This window comes from Symphalangus syndactylus, chromosome 6 (genome assembly GCF_028878055.3).
Source record: "Symphalangus syndactylus isolate Jambi chromosome 6, NHGRI_mSymSyn1-v2.1_pri, whole genome shotgun sequence".
Classification (NCBI taxonomy): Eukaryota; Metazoa; Chordata; class Mammalia; order Primates; family Hylobatidae; genus Symphalangus; species Symphalangus syndactylus.
The window spans coordinates 67835858-67860298 of record NC_072428.2 but is presented as its reverse complement, the minus strand read 5'-3'; the positions used below and the strand labels follow the sequence as shown (position 1 = coordinate 67860298).

At 41.4% G+C, this 24441-nt stretch overlaps 1 long non-coding RNA gene and 1 pseudogene across 1 annotated transcript in view; both read right to left on the bottom strand.

Annotated features, from left to right (window-relative positions):
- Nucleotides 1-242: 242 nt before the first annotated feature.
- On the bottom strand, nucleotides 243-2563 carry LOC129484712 (heterogeneous nuclear ribonucleoproteins C1/C2-like; annotated as a pseudogene).
- An 8126-nt stretch (nucleotides 2564-10689) lies between these two features.
- The window catches only part of LOC129484714 (uncharacterized), a 59726-nt gene continuing 45974 nt past the window's right edge, over nucleotides 10690-24441 (bottom strand). Inside the window, exons 3-5 of the long non-coding RNA XR_008658510.2 lie at nucleotides 13233-13314; nucleotides 12993-13115; nucleotides 10690-11110 (exon numbers count right to left, since the gene is read on the bottom strand). This is a non-coding gene — a long non-coding RNA (uncharacterized lncRNA). The remainder of the gene's footprint in view (nucleotides 11111-12992; nucleotides 13116-13232; nucleotides 13315-24441) is intronic.

Here is a 24441-nt window from a genome sequence, read left to right as displayed (position 1 = left end):
TTTAGTTGTGATGTTAGGTTGTTAACTTGAGATCTGTCTAACTGTTTGATGTGGGCATAGAGTGCTATAAATTTCCCTCTTAATACTGCTTTAGCTGTGTCCCAGAGATTCTGGTATGTTGTATCTTTGTTCTCATTGCTTTCAAAGAACTTCTTGACTTCTGCTTTAATTTCATTGTTTACCGAAAAGTCATTCAGGAGCAGGTTATTCAACTTCCATGTAATTTTATGGTTTTCAGTGAATTTTTTTTCTCCAAATTCCTGGTTTAATAAGGATTTGTTTATTTTGAGGAAAAAAAGGTCCCAAACATCAGGCTGTTCACAAAAATAATTCACAGTATCAACTTTAGAAAACAAATCATAAGACAATAACAGTATTTTTCTGGAGGATGCATTTGACTTGTCAATTCTCATTTGCAAAAATACATCGTTACATTTGTGTTGAACTGCCCCACACAGCACATTTATGTGGGGGTGTAACACACATACTTCTAACTCAAAGCTTCTTTCAGGAGCTACTCAACTCCTGAGATTGCCTTTGCAGTTAGGGAAGCATTTACTGAACTTATGTATGAATAAAAAGAACTGTACTCCCTGCATAACAAGAGATTATTTTGGAGACAGTTGATAAAACCCATATATCCTTTTTATTGTTAAGTCACAAAGAGGTATCAAAATTAAAAGCAAAAATTACAGGGTAAGACTTAACAAAACTACCAGGAGCATCATAGGAAGAGAAAATGGGACTAGGAGCAGGGCAATATGAATTAATGAACGTAACAAGGACAAGGACTGGGAGAACAGTGAGCATGTGCTGAAGATACTAGGGGAGAGGATCTGGTGAAAATGTTGATCTTAGACAAGCACCTAGGTAAATAAACAATGGGATAAGATTTCCAAACCCCACCACGTGCTTAAGAGTCGTCCTCACCATTGGCGCTGTCCCTGTCATCCTCTCCTTCCTCAGCCTCTTTTTCATCATCCTTGACCAACTTCAGCTGGTCATCCGCCATCTTCAATATCATCATCATCTAGTAGGTTCCCCTGTCAGGAGACATCTGCACCCCCCTCAGACTCCATCTTCACATTAGTCTCATCTCTCTTCATGGAGCTGATGCTCTGCTCCTTTTCTGACTTTTTCTTCATCTCTACTGCTTGTTTGCTCTGTTCCTTTTCAATTTTTTCCAGGTTTTCTGGGAGATAATCCACCTTTTGTTTTATCTGTGTCAATTCCTTCTTAATGGCCTGAACACCATCTCCTTTCAACTTTCCAGACTTGGAAGATCCCCACTATTCACTCTTAGAATTGAAGCTACTTTTGGCCCTTCTTTTTTTTTTTTTTTTTTTTTTTTTGAGATGGAGTCTCGCTCTGTCACCCAGGCTGGAGTGCAGTGGCGTGATCTTGGCTCACTGCAACCTCTGCCTTCTGGGTTCAAGCGATTCTCCTACCTCAGCCTCCTTAGTAGCTGGGAATACAGGCGTGTGCCACTATGCCTGACTAATTTTTGTATTTTTAGTAGAGATGGGGGTTTCACCATTTTGGTCAGGCTGGTCTCAAACTCCTGACCTCGTGATCCACCCACCTTGGCCTCCAAAAATGGTGTGATTACAGATGTGAGCCACTGCACCCAGCCACTTTTGCCCCTTCTTGAGGTGTTTCCTGATACATAGTGGCGTTTCGATGGTACTACAGCCCGAGAAATAGGAGAAAAAGGAGGAACATGTGCTGGGTAACTGTATGTCCTGTCATAATAATCCCATTGAAAGTCATAGTCCAACTCAAAAGAGGAGCCATATATCTCTGCTACAGATCATTTCACACCTGCTTTTCCTAGGTTCACTTTTGGCTCTGCAGCCAGGATAATATCTAAAACCTGGCCAGCAATCATTCTGCCATTCTCTCCTGCTACAGCAGCCTAGGTATATCTCTTATTAATATACCCAACAAAAGCAAAGTTCTTATGAACCGAGCAACCCACAATTTTGCCATACTTTGAAAAGATTGCCTCCACATCAGACTTCTTGACCACAAGACTGTTGAGATTCCCAAAGAACACACAGGAGTTCATGGAGCAAGGATCTTTCTTGTTGGTAACATTGCTGGCCATTGTGTTTGATAATAAGATTTCTCACAAAGCTGAAAACAGGAAGGGGAGGGAGAAGAGGTTCGATTCTGGGTCTCCTACTCCTGGGTTCTATGTGGAGACAGCCAACTGCTGCTTGAGGTTGGCAGCAACAGGCCACAACAGCTCAGTCTTACTCTCTTCACAAAATGTTGAGTGAATTTCTTAGTCTTGATTTCTAATTTGATCATGCTGTGGTCTGAAAGATTATTTATTATTTTAGTTCTTTGGCATTTGCTGAGGAGTGTTTTATTTCCAATTATATAATCGATATTAGAGTATGTGCCATGTGACGATGAGAATAATGCATATTCTAGCCGGGCGCGGTGGCTCACGCTTGTAATCCCAGCACTTTGGGAGGCCGAGGCGGGCGGATCACGAGGTCAGGAGATTGAGACCATGGTGAAACCCCGCCTCTACTAAAAATACAAAAAAATTAGCCATGCGTGGTGGCGGGCGCCTGTTGTCCCAGCTACTCGGAGAAGCTGAGGCAGGAGAATGGCGTGAACCCGGGAGGCGGAGCTTGCAGTGAGCCGAGATTGCGCCACTGCACTCCATCCTGGGCGACAGAGCGAGACTCCGTCTCAAAAAAAAAAAAAAAAAAAACCCACCAAACTAAGGATCTTTCCCCCAAATAAAGTCTTCTTTAAAAAAAAAAGAGAGAGAATAATGCATATTCTATTGTTTTTCGGTAGAGAGTTATGTAGACATCTATCAGGTTCATTTGATCCAGTGCTCAGTTAAGGTCCTGAATATCTTTATTAATTTTCTGTCTTGATGATCTAATATTGTCACTGGGATGTTAACATTTCCCACTATTATTGTGCAGAAGTCTAAGTCTCTTTGAAGGTCTCTGAGAACTTGCTTTATTAATCTGGGTGATCTTGTGTTAGGTGCATGTATATTTATATAGTTAGATTTTCTTGTTAAATTGAACTCTTTACCATTATGTAGTGCCCTTGTCTTTTTTTAACTTTGTTGGGTTAAAATCTGTTTTGTCAGAAACTAGGATTGCAACCCCTACTTTTTTCTGTTTTCCATTTGCTTGGTAGGTTTTTCTCCATCCCTTCATTTTAAGCCCATGTGTGTCACTGCATGTGAGAAGGGTTTCTTGAAGACAGTAAACCAATGGATCTTGGTTCTTTATCCAGCTTATCACTCTGTATCTTTTAATTGGGGCATTTAGCCCATTTATATTTAAGGTTAGTATTGCTATGTGTGGATTTGATCATGTCATCATGATGTTGGCTGGTTGGTTTACAGACTTGTTTACGTGGTTGCTTTATGGTGTCGCTCGTTTGTGTATTTCAGTGTGTTTTGGTAGTGACTGGTAACTGTCTTTCCTTTCCATATTTAGTGCTTCCTTCAGAAGCTCTTGTAAGGCAGGTGTGGTGGTAATGAATTCCTTCAGCATTTGCTTGTCTGAAAAGGATCTTATTTCTCCTTTGCTTATGAAGCTTACTTTGGCCAGATATAAAATTCTGGGTTGGAATTTCTTTTTTCTGAGAATGTTGGCCAGCCGCGGTGGCTCACACCTGTAATCCCAGCACTTTGGGAGGCTGAGGCGGGTGGATCACGAGGTCAGGAGTTCGAGACCAGCCTGACCAACATGGTGAAACCCCCGTCTCTATTAAAAATACAAAAATTAGACAGGATTGGTGGCAGGCACCTGTAATCCCAGCTACCTAGGAGGCTGAGGCAGGAGAATTACTTGAACCTGGGAGACGGAGGTTTCAGTGAGCCAAGATTGTGTCACTGCACTCCAGCCTGGGTGACAGTGTGAGACTTCGTCTCAAAAAACAAAAACAAAAACAAAAAACAAAAAACACTTGTGATTGCATTATGAAATTTTTTTTTTGTTTCATAAAAAAGACTGTCCTGTAAGCAGGCATGGCCATGCTGGAGCTCCGGGAAAGGCAGCAAATCAAGAAGTGCTCAGGTTGGACCGGCCCCATCTGATGTGCAAGAATGCCCTGCAGAGATCAGGTCTGACAGCGTCCCTGGGGCTAAAGTCTCTTAAGGCACAAGTCAAGCCTAGAGGGATGGCCATCCCTGGCTGTGCTCCACTACAAATACTCTGGCACCAAACCCTCTGGGCTCCACATCAGCTGGCTTGCTGCCCCCCCACTTCTCCAAGTAGCTCTCCCTGCTACCTCAAGTGTCCATGGTGGTTGAGGGAGCTGTTCCAGTTGTCTGCTTCTAGTCGGCCATCTTCTCCTCCTCTGTATTTTATTTTATGCATTTAAAGGTATTATTCTGAGAAGGGATCCATAGTCTTCACTCAACTGCTAAAGAGATTCCTGGAACAAAAACATTTTTTAAATGTCTGCATTAGATTGATTGTAAAATTCCTGTAACCTCCATATATATATCTCTTAGCTTTTCTTTCTGTTTCAATCTTTCTTTCTTTTCATCTCTTTAGCTAGGTGATAGAGATCTAGAAGGCCCTCAGTTAGGGCAATACATGACCAATAACAGCAGCTTTGAGGTGGGGAGAGCCACAGCTCACTGCGCTGGTTTCTTATTTACTCACAGCTTCTGATCCAAGGGACATCTCTGTCTTGTTTTTGAACATTCATTAATTTTTTTGTCAGTGCTGCAGTCTTGTTGAGGGAGGAAGAGATGATCAGTATGCATGTGGTCGGCCATCTTAAAGCTGGGATGCATATATCAATTTTGTATTTAGAAAAAGAAGGGAAAAATGCAGTCATACATTCTTGATCTTTCTTTAATTTTTTTCTTACAATAATATACTCTTCCAAAGCTATTTTACAAGTGAGAAAACTAGAGGTGGTATAAACTAAGCATTTATTCAAAGTCATGTAGTTAGTTAATAACAGGGATGGGACTAGAATGCAGATCTTCTGGTTCCTTCTATAATACCTGCCCTTTTTAGCTGTCTTATGATAAACCTCTTTCCTCTCCAGGAGCTAACAGTGTTGATATTACAAGCCATAGCCTAGAAAAGTCCTTCTGTTATTTATTTTGTTATTGCACATATGGTTTTCTTTGCCTGAAATACTGTTCAGTTGGTTAGTCAATAGATAGTTTAGAGCACTCGAGGTGTTTTCAAGCACTGACCACCAAAAATGCAACATTGAGCAAGATCCAGTCCCAACCCACATGGAACTTATAGTCAGTCTAGTAACAAAGATAAACAACAAACAATACTTAATTTATCTCCCCTTCTTTTAGTGACCTTCTATTCACCTTTCAGGATCCAACTGAAATGCAACTTCTCTGTGAAGCCTTCTGGTTAGAGTTAGTTGTCTTTTCTGAACATGGTCCACACATCTGTTATCAACTGAGAACAGGTTTTTTATTTTAATATTTTAGTTAACAGTGTATTCTGTCACCCCTCACCTCTATTCCCCAACCAGGAGGTAAGGATATGGCAGCTTTGCTTATTCGTTTTGTTATCTACTTCAGCACCTAGCACAATGCCTGGTACATGGTAGGCAATAAACATTTCAATGAATAGAACTGAAGGCAAGAAAACAGAAAGTTCTTTATGGCTCATTTCTGTATACTGCATACCTACTTGTGTTTTTAAATTTAAAATGGTATTCCCAATTGATGATTTTTAAGTCTATGATTGGCAAAAATCTATTTTCATTGTTTGGGCTAGTGGCCAAAATAAATGGAAAGAGACACGTAAGCACTTGCCAGCTGTTGTTTATTACTAAACCTTAAAGTCTATTCAGAAACTTATTGAGAAAATTCACCTTTTGTTTCCATTTATCTGAGTTGACAGTCTCTACAACCTAAAACCATTAGAATCCACACCTCCAAATTCATAGAGTTCTGTATGACCTATGATTACAGAAACTGAATCTCTGAAAAATCTCAATTTCACTATTTGACTAACTCTAATTCTTAAACCTTTATAAAATTATTTTTGAATTATTGTTGACAAGCCAGGTATCTAAGTTTCAAGAAAAATAAATCAAAATTAGTTCCATATTTATGTGGCCGTGGAAAGGGGAAAAGGCTGTGTCCCCTGGAAGGAGGCAGCAGTTTCCCTTCTGCTCTCTTTTTGGGCCTACATTCCCCTTTGTGAGTGATCCCCTTAAGAAAAGCAGAGACCACTGGGGGTAGGCAGTCACACAATACTTGTAACCAGAGCCCTAATTAAAAATGGGCCTGAGATCTGTGAAGGCTAGGGTGGGGATGGTGCCTTGAATGTTGTAATTTCAGAGCTTCATGTAGTTTTTGCAGGAGGTAGAAACTTTCATTCATCTTGAGGCAGATTCATTCTTGGTTTGGGAATAATTATCTAAATGGACCAGGTTAGATATTCTTATATTAAGCCAGATCCTTTTCAGGAATGGGAGTTTGACAGCTGTATCTCTAGAGAGCTAAACTTTTCGGCATAGTAATAGCAAAAATTGTCTTTATTATGGGCAAAGTTATATATCAGCAGTTTACTATGCCTTTCGGGAAATGTTTCCTTTAAAGTGTGGGTGTAGGCTACCCTAGCCTGGATGGTATTGTTTATTGTAGTAGAAATGCTCCTGCTTCCTGTTTAAACAGCTTCTGACGGGAGATTGGGAGACAAGACTTTAGGACTGCAGAGAAACTGCGGTTCTGGTTTTGAGTTCCTGCTGGATAAAATGTTGTAAAAATAATGGGACTGGGCTAGGCTTAATGCTAAAAGACTGGCCTGCTATTCTGTCATACACAGTAATATTCAAATGCAGATTTTGGAGAATATGCCCCATTGGATATTTTGCTTTTATATGATGATATCACAGAGACCATAGGGAGAGGCCTGACCCCATGAATGGGGGAGGGCTGGAGTTTACCCACAAGAAATAAACAGGAAAAGAGGATAGGGGAGGCAGGCTGAGACTAGAGAGACAGAGGGAGAAATGTGGTCCTCTCCTGGGCTCCTGGAGATTGGGGCCTGGACTTTTAGCAGAGCAAACTCACTGGAGGTTGCCCCTGAAGGGAAAAGATAAACAGACACTGCCAGAAGGCCCAAGTTTGAGAATAGGGAGACACTCCCAAGACAGGGGTCCCCAACTCCTGGGCTGTGGACCAGTAGCAGTTCGTGGCCTGTTAGGAACCAGGCTGCACAGCAGGAAGTGAGCGGCAGGCAAGCAAGCATTACCACCTGAGCTCTACCACCTGTCAGATCAGCAGCAGCACAGGAGCTTGAACCCCATTGTGAACTGTGCGCAAGAGGAATCTAGGTTGCGTGCGCCTTATGAGAATCTAATGCCTAATGATCTGAGGTGGAACAGTTTCATCCCAAAACCCTCTCCCACCACCATTCATGGAAAAATTGTCTCCTTCAAAACCGGTCCCTGGTACTAAAACGGTTGGGGACTGCCGCTTTAAGAGCTCAAGGCAGCCTATGCTCTAGCTTGTGGACTCTGAGAACATTCAGAATTAGTAGGCATTTTTGTTTGTCAGTTTTATAATCCCTTTCCCATATCATTAAACATTCTGCGAAATAATGATATATATTACAGTTTGGTCTTCGTCATGCTGTGGGAAATTAAAGGGTCTGTGTCCACCTTTGGGATCATCTAGTAAAGGGAAGAAAAGCCTTTCTCCCCCTGAGACCAGCACAGCTGCAGTGGCATCAATCCTGGGGTTGTGGAAGATGAGGGGTGACAGTGGTGGAGCTACGATGAGCAATCTGCCACCACAGGGATGGCTAGGGCAGTATGGGTTTGTGGAACATGTGACCGACTAGGAGGTACAAAGACCTACTTGTGGAGAGGGCCTCATAAAAGATAGGATTTTCTGTCATTAGATGAGATGAAAGTTTGAGCCACAGTAATTTGGACATTACAAGGTAAACCTGACCTCCTCTTTAATCGCCGTCTGGTGCATCCAGGTAGACTGGGTATATGTATACGGAGCACACCATAAAACACAGTCTTTGTATCTTAGTAACCTGCTTAACGTGGGTTTGCAGAATATAAAAGAAAACTGAAATGGGTTCCCAATCTAATTTATGGAAATCTTATTGATCATTTTATAGTCACATTCCGTGTATCCATTTGTTAGTACTCTAACCATGTAATGAACCCCATCATATGCCAAGCAGTATGGTAGAAACCAAAGCCGATCCACTGACATGTAGCTGGTGTCAACTCCTTAACACTCAAGGTAGAATTATGACAGCATATTCAATTTTCCTATTTAAACGAAAAATGACTTGAGTCCCCTCATGTTAGGTTTGTCTCTTTTTTGGGACCCCTTTCCCTTCTTCTAGCTCTTCTGAGAACCCTGGAGGGTATACATATTCCAACTGGGAAGTCCATTTGCCTTCTGCTTCAAGTTAAGGTAAGCCCTGATATCCAGGCACCCACTGCTTTTCCTGCGTGCCTCATAGTGTTGCTGTTGAAAGTTGGCCTTCCACTGTCAGCCAGGCCCTGTAGCAGCTCATTTTCAGACACTGCTGCTGATCCAGTTTACTGCATCAGCTAGTGCGGTGCTTTGATGGAAGGTGTCTTCATGAGAGACTCCATTCTTTTGATGCCATGATCAACAGAGAATCTCCCTTGCTGGATCTCCCAGTCTGCAGCATTTAGTGCTCAGTCCTTTGCATCATATAAAACCATTCCTCCTCAATCTCCACCATCAACCCACCTTCACTCAGACTGGCTGAAGCGTTAGCACCTCACAGACTGCAAAACCAGAGGCCAGCCCACTTTCCATTTCAACTGTAAAAATACAAAAGTGCTATATTCATATTTCTCACAGACAAAAGGCCCTTTCATGCCCTCAGCTAAAGTGACTATCTAGGTGGTCTCCAGGGCCACCTCTCCTGGCAGCAGTTTTCTGTTGACCTTTAGACACAAAAGCTCCTTCCTTGGCAATAGGATTAGAAAGCTTGCCATGAATCCCAAACTCCAAATTCCAGGATTCCCATCTATCACCTCCTGAGAGGCAATTAGCTTTTGTGTCTCAATAATTCAAGCCCCAGGGCCTCCCAAAGCAGAGGAGACAAAACTTATGTTTAGTTCCTTGCAAGGCATTCTTATGTCAAAGGTTAAAAGACAGTCCGTGCCTCTGTGATTTCTCCTGTCTAATAGGGAAGATATGTATGGAAATTAAAATAAAAGTATAATGTAAGATATATGAGTAAATAACCCAGGCGCGGTGGCTTATGCCTGTAATCCCAGCACTTTGGGAGGCCGAGACGGGTGGATCATGAGGTCAGGAGACCGAGACCATCCTGGCTAACACGGTGAAACCTGTCTCTACTAAAAATACAAAAAATTAGCCGGGTGTGGTGGCGGGCACCTGTAGTCCCAGCTACTCAGGAGGCTGAGGCGGGAGAATGGTGTGAACCTGGCGGCAGAGCTTGCAGTGAGCCAAGATCACGCCACTGCACACCAGCCTGGGCGACAGAGTGAGACTCTCAAAAACAAACAAAAAAAAGATATATGAGTAAATAAAGACAGAGGCAGAAGTGCCTAACTTTTTAGGGGTTCTGGAGGGATAGACCAGAGGAGTTCAAATAATTTTAATTATGCCTCGAAGAAATAATAGCAGTATTACTGATGAATAAGGCATTAAACCCTTTCTAGGTATGCATTCATATATCACTAATTCAGTAAGTATCTACTAAGTATCTGCACAGTGAGTGACACTATTCTATCTGCTGTGGGTAGAGCAAGAAGCAAGGCAAACAACTCTCCTCCTCTCTTGGAGGTGGAAGGCAAAGAGCTATGCAGGCAGCTTGTTGTCTGTGTCCTCCATGTGGCTGAGTCACACAGGTTCTCCCAGCGGGCTGTCTTACCTGGCTAACTATGCCCAAGACAACAAGCATCACCCTAGACAACTTCCACCAACATAAGGTGGGTCAATATTTATTAAGCATTTACTGTAGCCCAGGCTCTGTCTGTTCTATATTTATTATCTCATTTAATTCTCACAACAACCCTATGAAGATAGTAATTTATAACCCCCACTTTACAGATAAGGAAAACAGAGATACTCATGATCAAGAGGATTGTCTAGGGTCAAAGACTTCATAGGTAAAGGAGCTGGATACAGACCTAAGCATTTTGATTCCAGAGCCTGGACCCTCAGTCATTTTGCTTAGTCCCGCCAACAAACATCCCTCTACTGCCTCTTTTAATTACACGGCTTCCTTTTCTTCACTCCCTGGCATCCTCTGCTCCTAATTCCTTATGCTTATCTTTAGTTACTTGTCTCCTTTCCCTGTCATGTACCCACTCACTATCTTAATGGAAGGCAATTAGCTGGGAAGGCAGGCAGGAGCTACCCTCTGACTGCTTTCAGAAATCAGGGGGTTTTATTTCCAGTTGAAGTTTCCTGCCTAAATGCCATACTTAATAAGGCAATATGACAGTCTCCCACATACCAATGAGAAAGAAAGGCAGTTTCAGACATCTCTGAACACGTACTTAGCAATGACTGCTATCTATCATTTCCACTGGACTAGGAGCTCCTTGGAGCCTACATTTCAATAATCATCTTTGCATTCCAGGTAAAGACAAAATCCAGGTTCTATCCCAGTACCAATCACAGAAGGCACACATGCTGTATAACACTTTTTTTTGTAAAATGGGAAAGTATAATTGAATTTAAAAATTATTTTTATTTAGATGTTTTGTATCTTTACCATAAAGTGATTGATGATTAGAAGCTGAGGAGAATTGATAACACAAGAAGATTAATGCATTTCGAAGAGGTTTTGGAAACAGAAAAAGGTAAGAAGAGGCCAGCTGCTGTGGCTCACACCTGAAATCCTAGCACTTTGAGAAGCCGAGGCAGGTGAATCATCCGAGGTCAGGAATTCGAGATCAGCCCAGCTAATAAGGTGAAACTCCGTCTCTGCTAAAACTACAAAAAATTAGCCAGACATAGTGCTGCATGCCTGTAGTCCCAGCTACTCGGGAGGCTGAGGCAAGAGAATCGCTTGAACCTGGGAGGCAGAGGTTGCAGTGAGCCAAGATTGCTCCACTGCACTCCAGCCTGGGTGACACAGTGAGACTCCATCTGAAAAAAAAAAAAGTAAAAAGAATTATTAGTTATAGAAAGAACCAATAATGATGATAAAAGTACCAATAATAATTACCATTGTACTGCATTAAACACTGTTTTAGGTGTTTGCTTATGTTATTAGCATTTACTCGTCATTCTCATAACAAATCATTTTATGGATGAGAAAATTGAGACTTGGAGGGTTTAAGAAACTTAACCGCCAGGTGCAGTGGCTCACACTTGTAATCTCAGCACTTTGGGAGGCTGAGGCAGGAGGATCACTTGAGGTCAGGAGTTCAAGACCAGCCTGGCCAACATGATGAAACCCTCTCTGTACTAAAAATACAAAAATTAGCCAGTCATGGTGGTGGGTGCCTGTAATCCCTGCTATTCAGGAGGCTGAGGCAGGAGAATTGCTTGAACCCGAGAGGCAGAGGTTGCAGTTAGTTGAGATTGCACCATTGCACTCTAGCCTGGTGACAGAGCAAGACTCCGTCTCAGAAAAAAAACAAAAAAAGTATGTGTTTGTCTATCTCTCTATATATACATTTAAGAGTCCACCTTTACTCTTGTCTCATTACCCTTTCTTTCCCAAAGGAAACCATTTTCTTTATGCATTTACACACACACACACACACACACACACGCACGCACGCACTGGGTTTTCTTTTTCATAAATGAGATAATGGACAATATTGAGTTTCAGGCCTTCTCATATTTCAAAGCCAGAATAAATATACAAGGACTGTAACCTGTTTATCATTCTAGGCCTCTTTTCTCAAGGCCCTCCAATCTCATTTGTATTGTAGCCACTGCAAATACATCATAGGCACTGACAATTGGGCTGCATTAGAGAAAGAGGTGCATCAATAAGATCTCCCTGGGACATCTGACCTTGTAGAACCTCTCCTCTTGTGGCTTTAGCACTGCAAAACCAAGCTGAGAAGAAAAGGATGGAAGAGGAGAGTAGGGAAGAAATGTATAGGCCCCTTGGGCCCTTGGATGCCTGGGCTGTTAGGGTTTGGATACAGTTCTCGCTAGGACTCTAAACTCTTTTGCCTCTTATAGCCAGAGGGATAGAGTTTGAAGCATGTAAGATTTTGGGAAACATGCAACTGACCACGGTCTAATATTCAGTGATTGGAAGTGAAATGTGCAATAAAAGCCAACTGGGAGTTAACTCAAAGGCATGATGAAAGTATGCTTCAGTGAGTTAAAATTATAGCCTTTTGTCCCAAATTTCTCAACAAATACTCTATAGAAATTTTTAAGCCCCAGAGTCCTTAACTAATGTTATTCAAGGCAATTTTATATGTCTAATTGTACAGATTCTTTGCTAACTTTTGAGCAAGAAATGATCTCAAAATACCCTTGTGTCTACTGATATTTCAAGGTAAGGGAATGCTCTGGAATGCTTCCCATTTTCCAAATGTAATATTTTCCAAAATAAACTTTGGAGTAACTGCATGGTTGATACCATGTGAACATTTTAATTCACACAATCATATTCTGGAGTTTATGGGAGCTTGGCCTTTTTCCAGGAGGTTTGGAAGTCGAAAAGCCAGCTGTTTCTTCTCTGGGAGAAAGATGGAGCATGTGAATCAGAATTGGTAAATTGGAGAGGAGGTCACAAACCGAATGGAGTTAAGCAAAGTGCAGCGCAATCTGCAGTGGGAGAAAAGCCAGTTGTACAGAGGGGAAGGACTGGTTACCATTAAAGTCTTCAAAATTGGGACCTGAGAGGAGAAATGAATGGAGAAATGAATGCAGAACAACTCCTTGTTTCTCTCTCTCTCTTCTAGAGGATGGGGCTGGTGTAATGAGATCCAGGTGCAACCCTTGAGATATCAGGGATCCCCATCCTGGTCTATTCAGAAGTCCCCCAAACCTTCACTACCTGTAGTTCATGTACTGCCTCTTCCAAGGAGCCTGCCTTGATGGCTTCATTGCAGTCATCAAATGACACCTCACTATTGAGATGATCTGTTTCCTTGTCCTTTTCTCAATGGAATGTGAGATTCTTGAGACAAAGATGTAACAGGCACATAATAATTATTTGTTGAATATTGGCTGTATCAGCTTCTCTGGTTGGAAATAATCCCCCCTCCTCTGAGCTCCCCTGGTGCTTTGCACTTACCTCACTCATGTGATCTTTTTCACATTCCACCTTGCACTATAATTTCTGTATTTTTTAGCTCCACTATTAGACTCAAATTATTCTGCAACAGAGATGAGATAATGCATGTAAAGCATTAGTACCATGTCTGCTGAATAAATGATAGCTATTATTATTTGTGTAATGAGACACCTGGAGGAGCAGAAAATGTATTCTATTTAAAAAAACAACTTTGGAAAATCACATTTGAATAGATCTTTATTTTGCAAGAGTCACTTGAGTGAATTATATTACTACAAGAGACCTACTGCCTTGGAAGAAGGGAATACGATGACTTGGTCTTGAAATATCTGTTCTTTCCCATTCCCTTGGGATAGAAGGCTGGGGTTAAGTAGATGAGTCAGTGCTAAGCTGCGCAGCTTCAGGGGACACCATCCATATTGTAATAGATTGTGACGGACATATTCTGAGAGGCACAACGTGGATGGTACCCCTGGAGTTCTGCAAGGAAGCTGCCCTGAAAAAAAAGGAAAAGAGGCTTTGACCCTTTATCTTTGAGGTCCTAGGTTACGGGTCCTCAAATGGATTGGGATGGTACTCACTGAGAATTATCAGCAGGAAAGAAGAACAAGGGCCCTAGAGAGGCACTTGTCATAAGGGAAGGGCTGTCTGCAGAGCACTGGGCTCAGCAAAGCTTTCTGACTGAGGCTAGATGCTATTGGGAAACAAGGATGGACCTGAATCACTGAAGGGCCACTGTAACCTAAAAATCTTTCTGGGCTCTCCCCAGCACCAGTCAGAAACACCAAGGTAGATCTAGAAGTCTCTTTTCCTCTCTATTTCACCAGCTGCTTTTCCTCGAGGGTCCAGGAAGTTGAGACTGATGTTTTCATTTCACTTTAAATTTACCATCCTGTACTGTGTATGCTCAGCAAGTGTTAATGACTGACCAGCTAGCTGGTTGAGTGAAAAGTTTTAATATTGAAAGAATTGGAGTCATTCATTATTATTTGATTCCAGACATGAGACAGAGTGGCAATTTGAGGAAAATAGTCCCATGTGATTTTGTGTGTGTGATTTTTATTATTAAAAAACTAAATCTATCATTACATTAAGAAGCTTTCCTTTTATAATATTTTAACCATATAAACCAGAATATTCTCAGCCCTACCTTCTCTGGCCTCAATGTGGCTGTCAAGATCTTGGGTCTGGGTCAGTCAACACTAGGTTTGAGTCACGTTTTGCAACCTATTTGTTTTGTGATCTTTAGCAACTCACTTAAGTTCCAAGTGTGTTTCTGGTGTATAAAAGGGGACAACAATTGTACATCATTCATAAAATTAGATGTTATGTGTCAGACACTAAACCTGACACAAAATAAGCACTTAACAAATGTTAGCTGTCATTATTTATTATTTCCTTCATCACCAAACTCCACTCTGCATCCTTTTATTATTATTATTTTTATTTTTATTTTTTGAGACAGAGCCTCACTCTGTTGCCCAGGCTGGAGTGCAGCGGCATGATCTCGGTTCTGCCTCCCAGGTTCAAGCGATTCTCCTGCCTCAGACTCCTGAGTAACTGGTACTATAGGTGCACACCACCATGCTCAGCTAATTTGTGTAATTTTTAGTAGAGATGGGAGTTCACCATGTTGGCCGGGTGGTCCCGCACTCCTGACCTCAAGTGATCCACCTGCTTTGGCCTCTCAGAGTGCTGGGATTACAAGTGTGAGCCACCATGCCCCGCCTCACTCTGCATCCTTTTGCACCTTCCCTGTGTTCATACTTAAATATACTACAATCCAGTACCCATGACCCACACACTTTGATGGTTTTTTTTTTCATGGTTTTTTTTTTTTTTTTTTGAGACAAGAGTCTCACTCTGTCGTCCAGGCTGGAGTGCAGTGGCACGATCTCGGCTCACTGCAAGCTCCGCCTCCCAGGTTCACGCCATTCTCCTGCCTCAGCCTCCCGAGTAGCTGGGACTACAGGCGCCTGCCACCATGCCCAGCTAATTTTTTTGTATTTTTAGTAGAGACGGGTTAGCCAGGACGGTCTCTATCTCCTGACCTTGTGATCCGCCCGCCTTGGCTTCCCAAAGTGCTGGGATTACAGGCATGAGCCACTGCACCCAGCCTTTTTCATGTTAAATAGTTCTTTTTTTTTTTTGGATATACTTAAGGGATATACTTTGATATACATGCGCATAGTGAAATGATTACTACAGTCAAGCAAATTAATATATCCATCTCCTCACAGTTCCTTTTTTTAAAAAAAAAAAGTTTTCTAGCTTTTTTGAGATATAATTGACAAAATTTTATAAATTTAAAGTATAAATGTGGTAATTTGATATATGTATATTGTGAAATGATTACCACAGTCAAGTTAGTTAACACACCTATCACTTCACTAGTGAACTTACATGTATGTATGTGTTCACGGGGGCGGGTGGGTAAGAACATTTAAGATCTCGCAACAATTTCAAGTGTACAGTATTACATGGTAACTATAGTCACCAAGCTGTACGTTAGGTCCCCAGAACTTATTCCTCTTATAACTGAAACTTTGTTCCCTTTGACGAACATTTCCCCATTTCCCCTGCCCCCAGCCCCTGGCGACCACCATTCTACTCTTTGTTTCTATGGGTTTAACTTTTTTGGATTCTATACATAAGTAAGATAATACAGTATTTGGCTTTGTCTGTCTGGTTTGTTTCGCTTAGCATAATGCCTTTCAGGTTCATCTATGTTGCAAATTATGGTATTTCCTTCTTTTTAAGGCTGAATAATATTCCATTTGTCTATACATAACACAATTTATTTACCCATTCATCTATCAATAGACACTTAGGTTGTTTTAATCTTGTGGCTACTATGAATAATGCTAGAGTGAACATGGGCATGCAGATTCTCTTTGAGATATTGATTTCATTTCCTTTGAATATATACCCAGGGGTGAGATTGTTGGGTCATATGGTAGTTCCATTTTTAATTTTTTGAGAAACCTCCATACTGTTTTCCATAATGGCTGTACCAATTTACATTCCCATCAAGAGTGGAGAAGGATTCTCTTTTCTCCACATCCTTACCAACATTCCATATATTTTGTCTTTTTGATGATAGCCATTCTAACTGGTGTGAGATTGTATCTCATTGTGGTTTTGATTTGCAATTCCCTGATGGTTAGTGATGTTGAGCACCTTTTCATGTACCTGTGGGTCATTTGTATGTCTGCTTTGGCCAAGTGCCTACTGAGGCCCTTTGTCGATTTTTTAATTGGATCATTGGTTTTTGCTACTGAGTTGTATGAATTCTTTATATATTTTGTATATTAACCCCCTATCAGATATATGGTTTACAAATGTTTTCTCCCATTCCATAGGTTGCCTTTTCATTCTGTTGATCGTTTCCTTTGCTTGTGCAGATTTTTAGTTTGATATAGTCCCACTTATTTATTTTTGCTTTTGTTGCTTGTGTACTCTGATGTTCTTTTAAAGGTCTTCAATGACTTTCTTATTACCAAGGCCAATGAATACTTTTCATTGTTTCCACTGCTTTCTTTGGGGTATCTGATATCCCCAAACACTCTCTTCTTTTTGGAATTCTCTTCTTTTTGTTTCCATGACAATCCATTCTCCCGATTTTCCCGATGAATCACAATATCTCTCTTCTCAATTTTCTTACTTGGCTTCTTCTGTTAGCTAGACCATACGTATTATTACTCCAAGATTTAATTATTCACCTGTCTTCCCTTTTCACCTGGCACACTGCTACCTTGACTTCAGTTATTATTTGTACTCCAACTACTCTTAAATATATATTTATACTTCTACGTTAATCTCCAGACCTGTATTTTTGACATCTTACTTGACATCTCCACCTGGATTTCTCTTGGGAACCTCAAACCTGGGGTATATAAAGTAAAATATATCCTCTCCCACTCCAAACCAGCTCCTTATTCTGTAGTCATTTTTCTATTAGTGGCATTAATACTTCCACATTCATTCAAGTAAACTGATGTTATCTATAACTTCTCCCTCTCTCTCACCACACCCCTCCACACCCCTCTCCTATCAATAGGCAGTCATTCTGTTTATTCTACTCCTAAACACCTCTCAAATCTATCTTTTCTTCTACATCCCCATTGCCAGAACCTTGATTTAGGCCATCATTTTCTCTTGCCCAAATATTGCAGTAGCATTTTACACAACTGTCATTTTCTGTTTATAAAATACAATTATCACTCATCAGCTAAAATCCTTTACAGACCTCACCCTCAAAACTGGACAGAACCAGAGTGGGGCTGCTAGAAAAAAAAAAAAACAATAATAAGAATAATGTACTTTTAAATTTTCAAAAAAAAATTTTTTTTTTTTGAGACGGAATTTTGCCCTGTTGCCCAGGCTGGAGTGCAGTGGCGCAATCTCAGCTCACTACAACCTCCGCCTCCCGGGTTCAAGTGATTATCCTGCCTCAGCCTCCCGAGTAGCTGGGACTATAGGTGCCCGACACCATGCCTGGCTAATTTTTTGTATTTTTAGTAGAGATGGGGTTTCACCACATTGGCCAGGCTGGTCTCGAACTCCTGACCTCAGGTGATCCACCTGCCTTGGCCTCCCAAAGTGCTGGGATTACAAGCATGAGCCACTGCGCCTGGCTACATATTTTCATTAGGTGGTACATATACACCATGGAATACTATGCAGCCATAAAAAAGAGTAAGATCAGGGGCATGGATGGAGCTGGAGGCAATTATCCTTTGCAAACTAACACAGGAACAGAACACCAAATACCACATGTTCTTACTTATAAATGGGAGCTAAATGATGAAAACAAATGGACACACAGAGAGGAACCCACACCGGGGACTACTGGAGGGTGGAGGGTGGGAAGAGGGAGAGGATTGGGAAAAATAACTAATAGGTACTAGGCTTAATACCTAGATGAGGAAATAATTTGTACAACAACCCCCCATGACAAAATTTACCTATATGACAAACTTGCACATGTACCCCTGAACTTAAAAGTTAAAAAAAAAAAAAAAACCTGTTTCCTTTCTGTTTTGCAAAGTGAGCAGGGTAAGTGAGCATGCTTATGCATAGATAAAGTTTATGGGTGGAAGAGGAGAATATATTTATCTTCTGTGATAGAAGTAGCCTTACCATAGAAGGACCCCCTGGTGTATGGCTTGACACGTGGTAGGCACACAACTGTTACTAGTTGAAGCTGGATGGATGGATGCCCAATATTTTGTAATGGGGATAAGTCGTTTCCAAAGCTCTCAAGTTGCTAGTGGGCACCCAAATAAATATATAGGTTCAAGGCAGCTGTGATTTGGGGCCAAACAAGTCACAAATCAGGAATGTGGAAATTGGTCTCATATCAGCTCAGTGCTGCTTCGACTTTTTCCTCCTGGGCTCTTAGCCATGAGGTTTGGCAAAGCTACCTCCATAACACTTCACAGAGCCCATGTTCACATTGCAATAAATTGACCACAGAACTTAATTTCATTTTTTTTTTTTTTAGAGATAGATTCGTGCTCTGTCTCACAGGCTGGAGTGCAGTGGCATGATGATAGCTCACTGTAACCTCAGACTCCTAGGCTCACTTACCCTTTCTTACCTTTTTTGTGCCCACTTATTCCCTTACCCACCCACATGCCACCTCAGTCTCCCATATAAATAGGACTACAGGTACACATCACCATTCCCAGCTAATTTTTTTTTTTTTTTTGGTAGAGATGGGGTCTCATTATGTTACCCTGGCTAGTCTCAAACTCCTGGCCTCAAGTGATCTTCTCACCTCCCAAAGCATTGGGATTGCAGGTGTGAGCCACTGTGCCCAGCCCTTAAAATTTCACCTTAATTTCACTTGTGAGTTCCAGACTTAGTCGTCTCCTAAAATGATTTGTAATCTTTTTCCCCCTACTAATGGTTCTTTATTACAAAAATCTATATTAAAAAATTAGCTAAATCCAAGAAAAAGTTTTCTCACAAAATAACCTTTTAATCAAATTAATGTTTAACATTTGTTCTTGCTACTGTCTAGCTTTTCTCAAGTGCACACTCAATTACTACATATTTGCAATAACACTGTAGAATTTTATATTTGACATTTTCATTTGACATTATGCCATGTCTATTGTTCTGTTATTTTAGTCTTTCTTACCTTTTTTGTGCCTACTTCTTTCCCCCAGCCACCTCCAAATACTCTCTGCCCAATGTATCCTAATTCCACTCAATTCTCATGAAACCACATACAAATGTATATATATATAATTTGTTTATTGTTTGATAAAAGTGAATCACATTCCATAAACTTCCTATTTACTTTCCTCATTTGATGGTACACCATGGATATATTTCCAGGTCAATAGATCTAGATCCAATTCATTCAAAACATACCTGCCAAATATAATTGTTTTGTTTCTAATTCAACCTTTATTGATGGACATAAGGATTTTCCAGTTACCATCAACAATATCACAATAAACATTCTTGTATGTACATCCTTTGGTATGTATCTTTACTTCTGTAGAATATGTTCCTGGATTGTTGAGTTAAAGGTATGTGTAGCCGAGCATGGTGGCTTACACCTGTAATCCCAGCACTTTGAGAGACCAAGGTGGGTGAATCACCTGAGGTCAGGAATTCGAGACCAGCATAGCCAACATGGTGAAACCCCGTCTCTACTAAATATACAAAAATTAATCAGCCGGGCGCAGTGGCTCACACCTATAATCCCAGCACTTTGGGAGGCTGAGGTGGGCGGATCATGAGGTCAAGAGATCGAGACCATCCTGGCCAACCAACACGCTGAAACCCCATCTCTACTAAAAATACAAAAATTAGCCGGGCATGGTGGTGCACACCTGCAGTCCCAGTTACTTAGGAGGGTGAGGCAGGAGAATTGCTTGAACCTGGGAGGCAGAGGTTGCAGTGAGCCAAGGTCGTGTCACTGCACTCCAGCCTGGGTGACAGAGCAAGACTCCATCTCAAGAAAAAAAAAAAAATTAGCCAGGCCTGGTGGTGCATGCCTGTAATCCCAGCTTCTCGGGAAGCTGAGGGAGGAGAATTGCTTGAACCCGGGAGGCAGAGGCTGCAGTGAGCCGAGATCGCACCACTGCACTCCACCCTGGGTGACAGAGCGAGACTCTGTCTCAAAATAAATAAATAAATACATAAAAATAAAGGTATGTGTAATTTAAATTTTAATAGGTGTTGCAAGATGACTTTCTCAAAGGTTGTATTCCTACATTCCTCCAAGCTTATTAACTTATCTGTGCAAATACTGTGAGAAGCAGTAAAGCACCATGGTTAAGAACAGAAGCTTTAGATCAAGACTATCTGGTATAAATCCTTGCTCTTCCATTACAACCCGTGTGACCTCAAGCAAGTTAAGTAATTATGTCATACCTCAGTTTCATATCTATAAAATGGGGATAATAACAGTTGCTACTCATTATTGATATGTGTAAAATGATTGGAACAGTGCCTGAGTGTACTGAGTATATAATAAGTTCTCAGTAAGGGTCAGCTGTCATTATAGTTATGACGAAGTGAAATATTAATATAATCAACTCACTGCATTTCCTCCACTGTTTTTTTGTCATCAAGATATGGTAGAAGATTCTCCTTGCCTATTTCAATGTGACACAGCCATCTCAGCAGTTGTTTTTTGTTTCCTTACTTCTTTTTGTTTTCAGCAGTTATTAATACTAGCAAATCAGGATTTTTCCAGCCATTCACAGCTATGACACATCATTTCACACTGTTCTTCCATGTGTTCTAAAAGCATTTCTGTCTATCTGAGTCTTTCAGGTTTAATGAGCTCAGCCCAAAGAGCAGTGTTCCTAAATGGTGCACGGCAGCAAGAGCTCATGGCCATCCTGGTACAGAATTGAGGCCATGTTTTCACAGTAGTAAACAGAAAAATGTCATATTTCTCTACCCCTTTTTAATTTGAGAGGATGTCAGTAGCTTTGTGTGAAAGGAATCATACTCCAGATAAAAAAAACAGGTTTTTTTTTTCAAAGGGCAGAAAGTAAACATTTCATTTGATTGAGTCACTGATAGAGCAATCCACTCTGCATCTTCCAATCTGTTTTGCTGGAGCATGTAGTGAGTATTCCAAGTACATATTTACACTAAGTTCCGTTCAATGCGGATTCAAACAAACAGAAAGATCAAATATTTGGAAGTTCCTCTACAGATTACTTTTGTGATTAAGAGACAAAAGCAGCAGTCAGAAAACTTACAGACAGAAGGCTCTTTTTTTTTTTTTTTTTTTTTTTTTTTTTTGGGACAGAGTCTTTCACTCTCCACCAGGCTGGAGTGCAGTGGTGCCATCTCGGCTCACTGCAAGCTCCGCCTCCCGGGTTCACGCCATTCTCCTGCCTTAGCCTCCCAAGTAGCTGGGACTACAGGCACTCGCCACCATGCCCAGCTAATTTTTTTGTATTTTTAGTAGAGGCGGGGTTTCACCATGTTAGCCAGGATGGTCTCGATCTCCTGACCTTGTGATCCGCCCGCCTCAGCCTCCCGAAATGCTGGGATTACAGGCATGAACCACCGCACTCAGCCAACAGAAGGCTTTTCTAAAGCAACTTTTAGGGAATGTTGCAGAATCAACCCACATTCAATCTATTAACTCCATCAGACATTTACTGAGCACATTATATGTACAAGACACCATCCTAGGCATTGATGGGGATAGAGCATAAAGAGAAATATGGCAGGATTGGAGTTAAGATTCATCTGGGGGAGAAAATACCAGGCAGGCAGTAACAAGCCATGCATTAGGTCTTTCTTGGTATGAAGTGAGAGAAAACTCCATTCAAACTGACTTAAACAAACAAACTAAAAAATTATTCATGGCTGGGCATGGTGACTTATACCTGTAATCCTAGCATGTTGAGAGGCCGAGGCAGGAGGATTGCTTGAGGCCAGGAGTTTGAGACCAGCCTGGGAAACAGTGAGACCCTATCTCTACCAAAAAAATAAATAAATAAATAAAAGCTGGGCATGGTGGCATGTGCCTGTAGTTCTAGCTACTTGGGAGGCTGATGTGGAAGGATTGCTTGAGGCCAGGAAGTTGAGGCAGCAGTGAGCTGTAATCGTACCACTGCACTCCAGCCTGGGCAACACAGCAAGAACCTGCCTTTAAAAAAATTATTCACTTATATTATGAAAAGTGTGGCTTCAGCCAGGTGCTGTGACTCACACCTGTAATCCCAGCACTTTGGGAGGCCAAGGTGGGCAGATCATCTGAGATCAGGAGTTCGAGACCAGCCTGACCAACATAGAGAAATCCTGTCTCTACTAAAAACATAAAAAAATTAGCTGGACGTGGTGGTGCATGTCTGTAACACCAGCTACTCAGGAGACTGAGGGAGGAGAATCTCTTGAACCTGGGAGGCAGAGGTTGCAGTGAGCTGAGATTGTACCATTGCACGCCAGCCTGGAAAACAAGAGCAAAATTCCGTCTCAAAAAAAGAAAGACAGAAAGAGAAAGAAAGAGAGAGGAAAGAAGGAAGGGAGGAAGGAAGGAAGGAAGGAAGGAAGGAAGGAAGGAAGGAAGGAAGGAAGGAAGGAGGGAGGGAGGGAGGGAGGGAGGGAGGGAGGGGAAGGAAGGAAGGAAGGAAGGAAGGAAGGAAGGAAGGAAGGAAGGAGGGAGGGAGGGAGGGAGGGAGGAGAAGGAAGGAAGGAAGGAAGGAAGGAGGGAGGGAGGGGAAGGAAGGAAGGAGGGAGGGAGGGAAGGAAGGAAGGAGGGAGGGAGAGAAGGAAGGAAGGGAGGAAGGGAGGAAAGGAGGAAGGAAGGGAGGAAAAGAGAATTCTGGCTTCAAATGGGGGTTGATCAAAAGGCTCAAGTAATGTCACTGGGACCCCAAATCTCTTCACCTTCTGGATCTGCTCTCCAAAGTGTAGCCCTCACTCTATGTGGTGGTTCCTAAAGCTCTAGCTCTATGTATTCCCTGATTTAAGTATGACAGAAAATAGAACTTCTCTTCCCCAATAGTATCACGTAAGTCTTGGATAGGACTTGCAGTGGCCTGAATTTGATTGCAAGCTTATCCTTAAACTTATCACAGTGGCCAAAGGAATGTCATGTTCTAACTGGACAAGTCTGAGTGACTTGACCAGCCCTGGAGACAGAGGTGAGGTTAGCATTTATCAAAGCAAATGGACCAAGGTTGAGATAATGGGTGATTCATCAGAGAAAAAGAAAAAAAGGCAGGGCACAGTGGATCACACCTGTAATCTCAGTACTTTGAAAGGCCAAGGTGGGAGGATTGCTTGAGCCCAGGAGTTCAAGACCAGCCTAGGCAACATAGTGAGACCCTACCTCTATTAAAAAAGAAAAAGAGAAAGAAATCACAGAGGAAGAAATGGATTCAAAACCAAATATAAAAGAGGAATAAACATAATATAATGAGCAGACAAGGGTAGAGACATATTCTGGCTTTGCAGATCTAAGAAAGAACCACTGAAGTAGAACCAAAAGGAACCCAGTTCAAATCCCTTCCCATTCTGAGAATCTCTGATTCTGGGGATTGTCCAAAAACCCACAGCTATTATAAAGCATTGACAGTGTGATCTAGTGGTTGAGTTCTTTCTAACTCTGATGTCAGACAAGTCCGGTTGTGAGACCCAGAGTTGCCCCTATGTGACCTTTCATCTCAAAGTCTGTTAGCTCATCTGTAAAATGGGGGGTAATAATAGTCCATTCCTCATAAGGCTTTACAAGGATTGAAAATGATGATGTTTATTACAACACCTACATGTTGAGATTAGATCCCTAGGTCTTCAGATAGTGTATGTTTTTATGTCATCATCTCCCATTTCCATTTTAGCCCATTGAAATTAGTCATACTAAAGATATGAATGACCTCCTAAATGCTAACACCAATGGATAATTCTCAGCATTTATTTGTTTGACCTATGTATAATACTAACACTCTTGATAACTCCCTCCTTAAAATTATTTAATCCTCTTTCTGATTTTTTTTTTCTTTTTGGATTTTCTTTCCATCTATACTGCTACCTTGCCTTCTCTGTACTCTTCTCTGGATCCTCTTCCCCTGTTTGCCCCTATGATGTTGGGTTTTCTAGGAGTCTATGCTTTGTCCTTGTTGTAGGCATCTGATTATAATCACGACTGCCCATTGTCTTTTGATTAACGTTTCTATGTCAGGAGAAATTTTCTTTTTTCTTTTCTTTTTTTTCTTTT